Source organism: Zingiber officinale, chromosome 9B, assembly GCF_018446385.1.
Source record: "Zingiber officinale cultivar Zhangliang chromosome 9B, Zo_v1.1, whole genome shotgun sequence".
Taxonomy (NCBI): domain Eukaryota; kingdom Viridiplantae; phylum Streptophyta; class Magnoliopsida; order Zingiberales; family Zingiberaceae; genus Zingiber; species Zingiber officinale.
In genome coordinates this window covers 36,078,189-36,089,685 of record NC_056003.1, presented here as the reverse complement: position 1 = coordinate 36,089,685, position 11,497 = coordinate 36,078,189, and the positions used below count along the sequence as shown (strand labels likewise).

Sequence of the window (11,497 nt, the reverse complement as noted above, 5' to 3'; positions counted from 1 at the left end):
GAGACCAAAATCAATTCCTCCTCTCGGTGCCTGTCGTAGCCTCTTAATTATAAAGTGTTATACCCACCCATACCCACCTTCTTACCCACCTTAAGGTGGCCGGCCAAGCTTAGTTTGGAGGCCAAGCTAGGGCCGGCCAAACCAAGGTTAGATGGGTCAAGTAGGTGGTCGGCCCTAGCTTGAATCCAAGCTTAGGTGGCCGACCACAATTAAAATAAAAGAGATTTTATTTTTTAAAATTTTTCCATATGTGGAAGCCATGATTTAAAAGAGAGTTTAAAAATTAAATCTTTCCTTTTATAATTTCTACAAAAGATTAAGAGAAAGATTTGATATCTTTCCTTATTTGTAGTTAAAAGGAATATTTTAATTTTAGAGAAAACTTTCCTTAATTTTGATCATCCACATGTTTTAAAAGAGAGATTTTAATTTATTAAAGTTTCCTTTTATAACCAACCATGAAGGGAATTTTTTAAGAGAAATTTTTATTTTAAAAATTTTCGAAAATAAATTAGGAAGTTTTAATTTTGTGTTTAAAACTTTCCTTGTTTGGAGGAATTAAGGTGGCTAGCCATTAAAAGGGTTAAAAGGAAATTTTAATTAAATTTTCCTTTCATTGGCAAGGAGAATAAGGAAGGTTTTATTAAAACTTTCTTTATTTGCCAAGACCAAGGAATATAAAAGAGAGGGTAGAGGTGCCTCACCTCATAACATATATATCATCTAGTATTCCTCTCTTCTCTTCCTTGGTGGTGGCCGACCCTCTCTTCTTCCTCTTCCCTTATTCTTCTTCTTAAGTGGCTGGCGGCATCATCTTCTTGGAGAGATCTTGGTGGCCGAATTTTGCTTGGAGAAGAAGAAGAGATAGGAGCATTGTTTCTTAGCATCCCTGGAGCTTGGTTGGTGGCCAAAGTTCTTCATCTCAAGGAGATTGTTGGTAGCCGAAACTTGCAAAGAGAAGAAGGAGGCTTGGGTGAATTCTCGTCTCGATAGATTGTCGCCCACACGATGTCCGAGATAAGAAGAGGAATATGGCAGAAGATCGTGAGGTCTATAAGCTACAAAAGGTATAACTAGTTATTAGTTTCCGCATCATAACTAGTTCATCTTTTTATTTAGATCTTGAAATACCAAACACAAGAGACATATGATTTTAGGTTTCGGATTTATGATTCAGATTTGTGTTTCTTTTTTTTTTATCTTGTGATTCGATTGTTCTTTTTGGTTAAACCTAGGGTTATTATAAGGAGATTAAATATTGAATTTCGTTGAAAGGCTTTGTCTAGGAAGTGGTGGATGATCCTATACCCAAGAAGGCCTAGTGCCTCACCATGTTTAACCTGGAAGCTGATCTCTGAAATAAATATTTAATTGAATTTGTAACATAGGTGGATTTGGATCAATAATGTTAAGTATCGTTTGCAATCCAAGTCTAAACTACTAAGAACAGATAAGTTGAATTTGGAATCAATAATGTTAAGTTCCGTTTGTGATTCCAAATTTAATTTCTAAAGAACACAATAGGTTGTTAGGAAAGGTTCAGGACTTGTACAAAATTTTTGTACAGGGGAACCGGTACGATATTCTGAGTAGCAACCAACAGATTTCTTACGCACAGACGCGAGAAAGGTTTGATCGATTGGTCGATCGATTCATCCATTTCCAGAGAGCACAGAGGTACTCTGAATCGATCGATCGATTCAAATCCTCTCCAATCGATTGAGAGTCATTCAATCGATTGGGATCCAACCATTGCGCAGGTTTAAAGTTGTTACGAGCGATTTCTTTGACACGGCTTCGAGTGTTTCTTCCAGATCTACACGATCTGTTCACCACTGAGCTCACTGACACACACCATATCTTGGAGGTTTAGAGAGGAGTGTTATTGCACTTCCAAGCAAGTCAAGAGGTGTATTCAACCAAGAAGAAAAATAAGCTAGGGTTTCTGTCGTGTAAATCTTGTAAGATTTGATAGTGTATTAGCTTGTATTTTGTTCTTCTTGTATATCTCTGAGTGTGACCTTGTACAAGGCTTCTCCTCCTTCGGTAGTTACCATAAAGGAGTGTTTTCATAGTGGATGAGTGAGTGAGGGCCGGATCCTTGGATTAGTCACCTCTTCTTGAGGTGGATACCAAGTAAATCCTTAGTGTTAGCATTGCGAGTGTGTTTCTTATTGTTTATTCCATTGCATATCATCGAAGAAGCACATCAACAAGCACGAAGAGCTATTCACCCCCCCCCCCCTCTAGCATATTTTGACCCTAACAATGAGAAGGGCATCAACCATAGCAACGTTGTCGAACCTCGCCTCTATTCGTATCCATGCCGAGCTCCTCAAGACAACTCCTTGAGTACAAGCCTCTCCTTCAGATGTTACTAGCCATGAGCGAAGAAGAGGGATCAATAGGAAGAATAAGAGAAGCACATAAGGAATCTATTTTCTCCCTTATGGTGGTCACGACAACAAGGAGGGGAGCCTCCTTGTTGTTGGCAGCAGGAAAGAGAGGAGAGGGAGAGGAGGATTGGGTTTCCAAATGCTAATTAACCAAATAATAAAACTTGTACCTAATTCTCTCCCAATTACATCTATATATAATCCTCTTAATTGAGTTGGATTAGAAATCCTAAATTCAACCCACTATCCCTTAACTGAAAATTAGCTCATTAACCCCTTGATTTGGTTCACAACTAAATCAAGTTGGTTCATGACTAATTCATGATTAAACCAAATATGATTCAACTCTACCATAAGAGATGTAGCACATCCACGCTTTCATCATGACAAATATTTCCATATTTATCTTATGTATGGTCTAACTAAATATTTATCTTTTGATCTAAGAATCTTATTCTTTAACTTATTTTAAGTATTTTTAGAGACTCATTAGTGTGTGTGATCCAATAGGTTCCCGATTTATCTTGGTCATCCATAATTGACTACTTAATTATAGAACAATCATGGGTAACACCTATTAGTACATTATAATCCCCAATTAGTCGAAAAATCATAATTGATCTTAAAACTAATTTTAAACCCTTCAACAACTATAGTGAGTCGTGTCTTGTTCCTTTTACTCGTCTTATACCCACTTGGTTCAGGACATGATACATGTGTCTCTCCCCACTAGACTAACTATGTCACGCCTAGCCCAAATAATACTTCCTCGTTCTACGGATTCAAATTACTCATACATGTGTTTAAGAGTCTCACACTCTTAACATATGATCCTTTGGCCAATGACTTTGAGTAATAATCCTAACGAGTGGTCATAGGATATACATCTCCTTGCAAGGAGCGGTGAATCCTCTGTAGGCTATCCAAACATCTTTGGGTATTTTGACTTATACCCAATCATCTCGGGTCCACACCTCAATGAGGTGCTTACTTAAGATGTCAAAGTATAAGTTTTCATGACCAAGATGACTTGTATACCTCAAGTCGAAGGAAACTTGTACTCGAGCTGCAGTAAGAGTTTTACAGACATATCTATATATATAGATAATCATATGAAGTCTTATAACGAGTCACTCCAATGTACTAGTTATCATAACTAGCATCCACGTTTAACTCTCGACATCTCAATGTCTCCAGCCAGTGAGAAAACAGTTGTTTAGCGAACCAAGGAGTATAACCCGTGCTAGTCTTACAAAATTGATGATGTCCGAATGCATCAATTCGACGACTAGGAAAATTTTAATATGTTCATAATTGCACATGTAGAGATAATCACTAGTTGTGATCCAATCATAATTTTTCTTGTGCTATGAATTGTATTGCAGACATTCAGTAAATGAGTTTAAAACAATTAAACATATAATATGCACTCAAATAGTGAATCTATATTTAGTAAAAACTATAAGGCGATTACCTTAGGACATTCCTCAAAATTTAACAATTTTTAGGGTCTTTTCTCGAAGTTTTAATAAATCTGCATGTTTTGCATTATATTTGGTTCTATCGCATAAAAACGATGCAATTTTATCGATATTTGGTATAAGGAAACCTATGATTTAAGTTCTTCTCACTTCTAAATCTATTTGAATTTTCTATCTCGTACCTAACATTCAATTCTTCATGACATGTTAGGATTTTTATCATATGTTAAGTGTTTAGTCAACTTTGACCCACTTATATTATACATCTCATGTCAAGTGTTCAGTTAATTGTGACTTACTTGGACTTACATTCTCATGTCAAGTGTTTGGTTAACCTTAACCAACTCTAACTTTGCCCTCACCAACTCTCTATTGGAGTTCCAACCGTCCACTATCTGGTCAACTATGATCCACTTGAACTTCTCCACCTTCAAGTATCTAATCAACCTTGACCTACTTACTTTTCGCTCAAACATCAATCGTCAATACCTAAACTAATCTTAGTCAACTTTGACCGAGATTGATTGCACTAATAATCTCCCACTCTAACAAAATCCAAATTACTTGACGTTTCACTCAACCGTCAAACATATTTATCAACTATCAAGTATTTAGACAATTAACTTTGACCTACTTGACGTATTGCTCAACCTCAAATAAATTTATCGAACATCAAAACTCAACTTGAGTCAACTCAAACTCCAGCACCTGACCATCTCAACCTAAAAGTCCTAACAAATGATAAAAGAGTCCAGTGGCTCTTCTTTGGACTAAATTCTAAGAGGGAAAATGATAGAGATGGACAAAATGAGTTTTGAGATCTGGCCATACGAAGTAGAGTTTGGGCTCTGAAGGAGATATACATGATTTACGACCTTTTTTGACATCACTCTAGTTGTGAAATATGAATGGGAGATTACAAACGACAAGAGGAGGAGAACCCTTCAAAATAAGGAGTGGACGAAGCTTGAAGTGGAGCTTGATAGAGGTAATAAGAAAGATATAAAGTTGATAATTTTGATTTTACCTAGTCATAATCATGTTTTGAGACAGTTAAGAGAATACATTGATGCTAAGGAGCTTTGGCAGAAGGTTTTTAAATTTCATGAAAATCTCGTACAAGTTGAGAAAGCCCAAGTAGAAGAGGTAGTTGAAGAGATGGTGGAAGTACAAGAAGACTCGAAAATTCCATAAATTGAGGACGAGGAGCTACTTTAAACTCAAATAATTGAGGACATCATGGTGGCCTCAAGACTCCATTGGATGACTGGAGCGGAGAAGCATCCAACTCCACAAGGAGTAAAGAAGAGAGCAAGTCAATTGAGGATGAGAATTTGGAAGCTCAATCCTTAAATGCCTCAACCCAAATCAAGAGTAAAAAGCACATTGTATGATATGGGTGCAATTAACTATGATATTACAAGAGTAGATACCCACTTGCCAAGATGGAGGCAAGCAAGGTAACATAAAGGATCCTAAATTTGGTTAATTTATTAATATTTGTAAGATAAGTTGTAGGAAGAAGGAGGTGAAAAAGAAAAAAAAAAATCAATCTGTATACTTCACTTGTCAATAGAGGTGTCATTACCACACCAAATGCATTATTATACCAAATGCATTAATAATAAGGTAGTGAAGGAGAAGAAGCTAAGAATGGACTTGGTTAATTTATTAATATTTCTAAGGCAGGTTGCAAGAAGAAGGAGGTGAAGAAAAAAAAAATCAATTTGTATGCTTCACTTGCTAAGAGATGGGCCATTAATAATAAGGTAGTTAAAGAGAAGAAGCCAAGAATGGTGTGAAAAAAAATTGTATGCTCATGTCAAGGGGAAGGGGAAGCTCCAAGAGGTCAGAAAGAAGGTAAGTCTTAACTTAAGTTAATTCAAGAGTTATTTCTCCCATGCATAGTCATGATAATTATGTTCATTTGTCTATGTAAAATTTTGGTTTCATGATAACTCTTGGAGAACACTTCATGATAGGATTACTTTCCCTAAGGATAGAATAGTAGAGAAGAATATAGGCAAGCAACCCAAGAATTGTAAACATATTCCAGGAATGTCCAAGAGGGATATGACAATTTTAGGTTTAGGAAGTTAAAATTGAACCAAGCTTTAAGGGCAAAACTTGAGAATATGAAAAAAGGCCCTTGAATGATTTGCAAATTAGTCTAAAAGTCTAGATGCAATTCTAGATAGATAAAAGCCTAAGAATAACCGAACAAATTTGGGATGTTAATTATTATCATCAAGGGTTGAAGTTCCACTATATTCAAGCGTACCATATGATTATAGTACGGGGAAGCCATCTAGAGTGAATAATGCCAAGATGACATTTGAACAAAGGAAGATTCCTATGGCAAAGAATGAAGGCTCTAGGGAGAACTTCATGAGATAAGTTGGGGTTTATGGTCTATGCATCCCAAGAAAAGGATGCTTAGGAAATTAAACACGTTCATAGATGTGCCAATATTATTAAGGATGATTAAGGACTCAATTATAGGAAATTGATTCCTAAGAAAGAGTTTGATACAAGGACCATATGAAAAATGCTCCAAAAGTATAAAACTAAATTTGAATTGTATGAAAGGTCAAATAAACTAATATAAGGTTCATGATTTAGATAATTTTGAGAAATGATCTAACTCTGAAATTAAAAGGACTTTTGGATTAATTTTTTTTAAAGTAGATATATGTTAAATTAACTTCTCTATAAAATTTAAAAATTTTAGGAGGCTTATAAATTTTTTGATGAATTTATATTATGTAACGGTTCAAAACTTTTATATGTTATAATAATTTAAATTAAAACTACTATAATAAATTAGAAGATTAAGGGCAATTCATTTAATATTTTCTTCGCATGAGATGTAATATTAACACTTTTAGGACTGGTATTCATTTTTCAATATATAAAAAAGGAAATTTAAAAAAATATATATGAGAAATTCACTTATATTTACAAAGAAATCATGTTTGACTTTGTAAAGTAAAACCTCAAAGTCAAAAGTCAAGGGTAGGTTGACTTCCAACTTGATGACTTGTTTTGATTATAGGAAAATTTCAATCCTACATCTTAAGACTTCTAACATCAATCACATAAAATTTAATCATATTAATTATTTTTCAAAGCCAGAGGAATAAGTCAAAATTCGCCTTAGCAATATTGTTATATAATTGTCAACTTGATATTTCCAAGTTCTCTCTAGACTGTGTGATTTGCGGAATTTTTCTTCCATTGACCTCCATTTTGCCAATCGATCATGATCCGTTGACCTATTGATCAGTAAATTCGATTTAATGTAGCCCTGTATTGATCAGTTTCACCGGAAAACAGTGAAACAGAATCCATGGCGAGAAGAATACCGTTCCTCCTCCTCTGCATCCTCTTCAATCTCACAGCTGCTCTGTTTTCGCTCTCCTTTGCCGGCGATAAGTTAACACCTGGCCAGAGTCTCCACGACGCCGCCGGAGCAACCTTGATCTCCGACGGCGGCACCTTCGAGCTGGGTTTCTTTACGCCCGCCGGATCCAGCAACCGTTACGTTGGCATGTGGTTCCGCAACATCTCCCAGAAAACCTTCGTATGGGTGGCCAACCGCAACCACCCGATCACCGATGGGTCCGGAGTCCTTTCGCTCACTACAAACGGAACGCTTGTCGTCTCCGACAGCAGCTCCACCATCTTGTGGTCGTCCAGCTCATCGTCACTCGCTAACCCCGTGGCGCAACTCCTCGACAACGGGAACTTGGTCGTTCGAGAAGCCGGCGACTTCGGCAGCAGCAGCTACGCATGGCAGAGCTTCGACTTCCCGACGAACACGCTCCTCCCGGGCATGAAGTTGGGGTGGAACCTGACGAACCGACACAACCGCATCCTCACGGCGTGGGCGAGCACCAGCGACCCTGCAGAGGGGAACTACACCCTTGGCATCGATTTGCGCGGCGGTCCCCAGATATTCGTGTGGGTGGGCACGCAGCAGTATTTGCGCTTCGGGCCATGGACCGGCCTCTACGTCAGCGACGTCCCGGAGATGAAGCCCAACAATATGTTGGACTTCAGTTTCGTGATCGACGGCGAGCAGGTGGTGTTCAGCTACACCGTGCCCGATCCCTCGTTGATCAGGCAAGTGGTCATCGATCCAACGTCTGGCGCCATAGACGACCTTATGTGGACCAATGAAAGTCAGTCGTGGATCAGGCATACGGAGTATCCGAGGGACACCTGCGACCGCACCATCTCCCTCTGCGGCCCCAACGGCCTTTGCTACCCCGATTGGCCCCCGTGCAAGTGTCTTCCGGGCTTTCATCCCCGAAATCGAAACGACTGGGATCAAATCGTGAACACCTCCGGCGGCTGCGTGAGGAACACAGAGTTGGACTGCTATAACAACACTGATGGTTTCATCAGGCGGAGCAACGTGAAGTTGCCGGACACATCCTCGTCGACGGTGGACTGGAGCATGGCGAGCCTCGATGACTGCCAAACTTTGTGCCTCAACCCTCAACAACTGTTCTTGCACGGCTTATGCGAGAGCCAACATCAGCGGCAGTGGCCGAGGGTGCATCTTGTGGTTCACTCCACTCACAGACATCAAATTGTTCAACTCTGGATCCGGACAAGATCTATTCGTCAGGCTTGCAGCTGCAGACCTAAATGAAGGTGATGAGGTATTATCAATCGCAGTCACGAGAATTATATGACACTTAAATTTGCCGTCTCTTGTTACAGCCATGGAATCAAGTGGTTCTCACCGGAGTCGCAGAGGAGTGATAATAGTCGTTTCCTCGGTGGCAACTTTGACTTTCCTAACACTCGTTGCTTGTTGCATTTGGAAAAGGAAGAAAACAGGTATCATCTCATCTTCCTCTTATTTGACAATTCATCATTTTCAGCGTTTCCTTTTGACACATTGAGATTGTTATTTGAATGTCAAAACAGAATATTCTATCCGGAAAGAAACTGAAGAAGAGACGATAAACCTGCCCTCGTTCGACTTTGCTGAAATTGTACAGGCTACTGGTAACCTTTCTTCATCTAACAAGCTCGGAGAGGGCGGATTTGGACCTGTGTATAAGGTGTGAACTTTAAGCAATTGCGATCATCATTGTTGTGTTTAAGTATGCTAAAGCTTAGTGTGAGGATTGCAGGGTAGGTTGAAAGAAGAGGAAATAGCTGTGAAAAGATTGTCCAAAACATCAGAACAAGGTGCGGATGAGTTCAAGAACGAGGTAGTGTCTATCGCGGAGCTTCAACATCGAAATCTTGTTCGACTCCTCGGCTATTGCATTGAAGCAAATGAGCGAATGTTGCTCTATGAATACATGCCCAATGGAAGCCTAGATAAATTCTTGTTTGGTACGTTGATATTTATACGAGTGATGTGAACTCTCTTCTTATTTGCTATGTTGTACATTGTTTGAATCTATACCAAGAACATGTTTTGAATTTCACATACTGGATCGTTGGATTTGTACTCAGATAAAGTCAAAGCTAGATCGCTGGATTGGAAATCGCGTTACAACATAATTCTTGGCGTTGCTCGTGGTTTTCTCTACCTTCATCATGATTCGAGACTAAGAATCATTCATAGAGATTTGAAAGCAAGTAATATTCTTCTTGATAAAGATATGAATCCAAAAATATCAGATTTTGGCTTGGCAAAAATATTTGATGGAAATGAAACAATAAAAAAAACAAGAAGAGTCGTTGGAACATAGTATGTAAATCTTAACTTTTATATTTATGCACAATGTATTTGATTCAAATAGACAACTAATTTTTCTTCATGGTTACTTTTACATTTTACAGTGGATATATGTCTCCAGAATATGTGAAGAATGGAGCTTACTCAGTGAAATCAGATGTTTTTAGTTTTGGTGTATTGATACTTGAAATCATTACCGGCAAAAAGAATGTTGGATGCTACATTTCTATAGAGCACTTAAACCTTCTAGAACATGTAAGTATACATAAAACATATATATATTTAACAATCTATATATCACATCTAGGTATTAGTATTTATGCATCAATCAACTACATGTATGCAGATTTGGACTTTGTGGAAGGAAGATAGAGTTTTGGAAGCTGTGGATGGATCAATAGGATCATTTTGTGTTGCTGAAGTTTTGAAGTGTATAAATATCGGACTTCTGTGTGTTCAAGAACAACCAAAAGATAGACCCGTAATGTCATCAATAGTATCATTTTTTAGTAATGATACTATCCAATTGTTAGAACCTAGAAGACCAGGTTTTGTAATGCCAACAGATCCATCTGAAACTAATTTGAATAACTCCGACCCTTCTAATCATTTATCAATCACTATTTTAGAAGCTCGATAAAATCATCACAATCAAAATGTAAACAGCATGTTGATGTGAATTCAACATTTTTTATTTATATTGCATATCAAACAATTGTAGACCATACATAAAGATTGATATTATAAAAATGCGCTCTAGTGATATTCTAAAAAATGTTCTTGTAATATTGTCAAAGTTGTCTCAATAGGAATGAGGATACTTTCAAGGAATGCTATTCTGTCAGTTCTAGTAATAATTCTCAAAGAACTTGTTCTTTGTGGACATAGATATCATCAGTTACATTACATAGTTCGCTTGGAAAAACAAGGTCCGTGAGGATGTTTGACAACCGAAAGAACAAAATAATAGCAAAGGGCAAACTAGACAGATTTTTCATTACTGCTGACCTTGCAGATAAATTTCCAGCCTCTGAAGTCTGAATCTTCAATGCTACCAGTCAGACTCTTAGACCATCAGGTAGTATTGCTCGAGCTACTAAAATGAAGAGTAACCTGCAAGCAATATCAGACCATTGGCTCCAAGCTTAAATATCAAAGAAGTAATTTCATCAGGCAGTATTGCTCAATCTTAAAAACCAAAGAAGAGTGTGGAATTAGCTCCAAATGATTACAGACCATTGGCTCCAGAGAATCTATCTGTCAGACTTGACATCCAAAGTATCAGCAATAAGGCTCAGTTCAGATTTCAGACAGCTAGATGTGTGTTACAGAATTACTACACTTATGCAAGAAACAAAGAAGAAGCCAATGTAACGATCAAATTAGATTCTGTAAAAGCTTTTCACAAAGTAAACTTGTTTCCTTCCTAGATTGGCATACTGTTAGATTCTTATGGCACTTACCAAAAAGATCTTTCTAGCTTGCTTTGCTCTGTCCAGGTGGCCGTAACATTAACTTTTCAATACTGTGAATTGCATGGATTGGGAATAGTATTGCCAAAGTGACTCAATTTATCTTGCTAGAGTGCGACTGGACAATTGTGATGTCCGAATATTAAACTTTGGGTATAACTTAAGTTGTCTCACTTAGATTGAAAATTTAAAGGCATATCTCATAAGATGAAATTCAAATTGTACTAATCTTGGGCGATTAGCCAAAGCTAACTCAAGATGAGCTATAATATGAATTTCATAAGATGGGCAAAATGAACAAATAGACTTGTTCATCTCGCTATACAAGAATTACATTTGATGCAATTGGTATATGATGCCTACCTATATTATACGAGTCTTGGGCGATTAGCAAAAGCTAACTCAAGATAAGTATAATAAGGATCTTGTCCCACATGAATG

At 37.7% G+C, this 11,497-nt stretch overlaps 1 pseudogene; it reads left to right on the top strand.

Moving 5' to 3' along the window:
• The first annotated feature begins 7,184 nt into the window (after window positions 1-7,184).
• LOC122022602 lies at window positions 7,185-10,928 on the top strand (annotated as a pseudogene).
• Window positions 10,929-11,497: the final 569 nt, after the last annotated feature.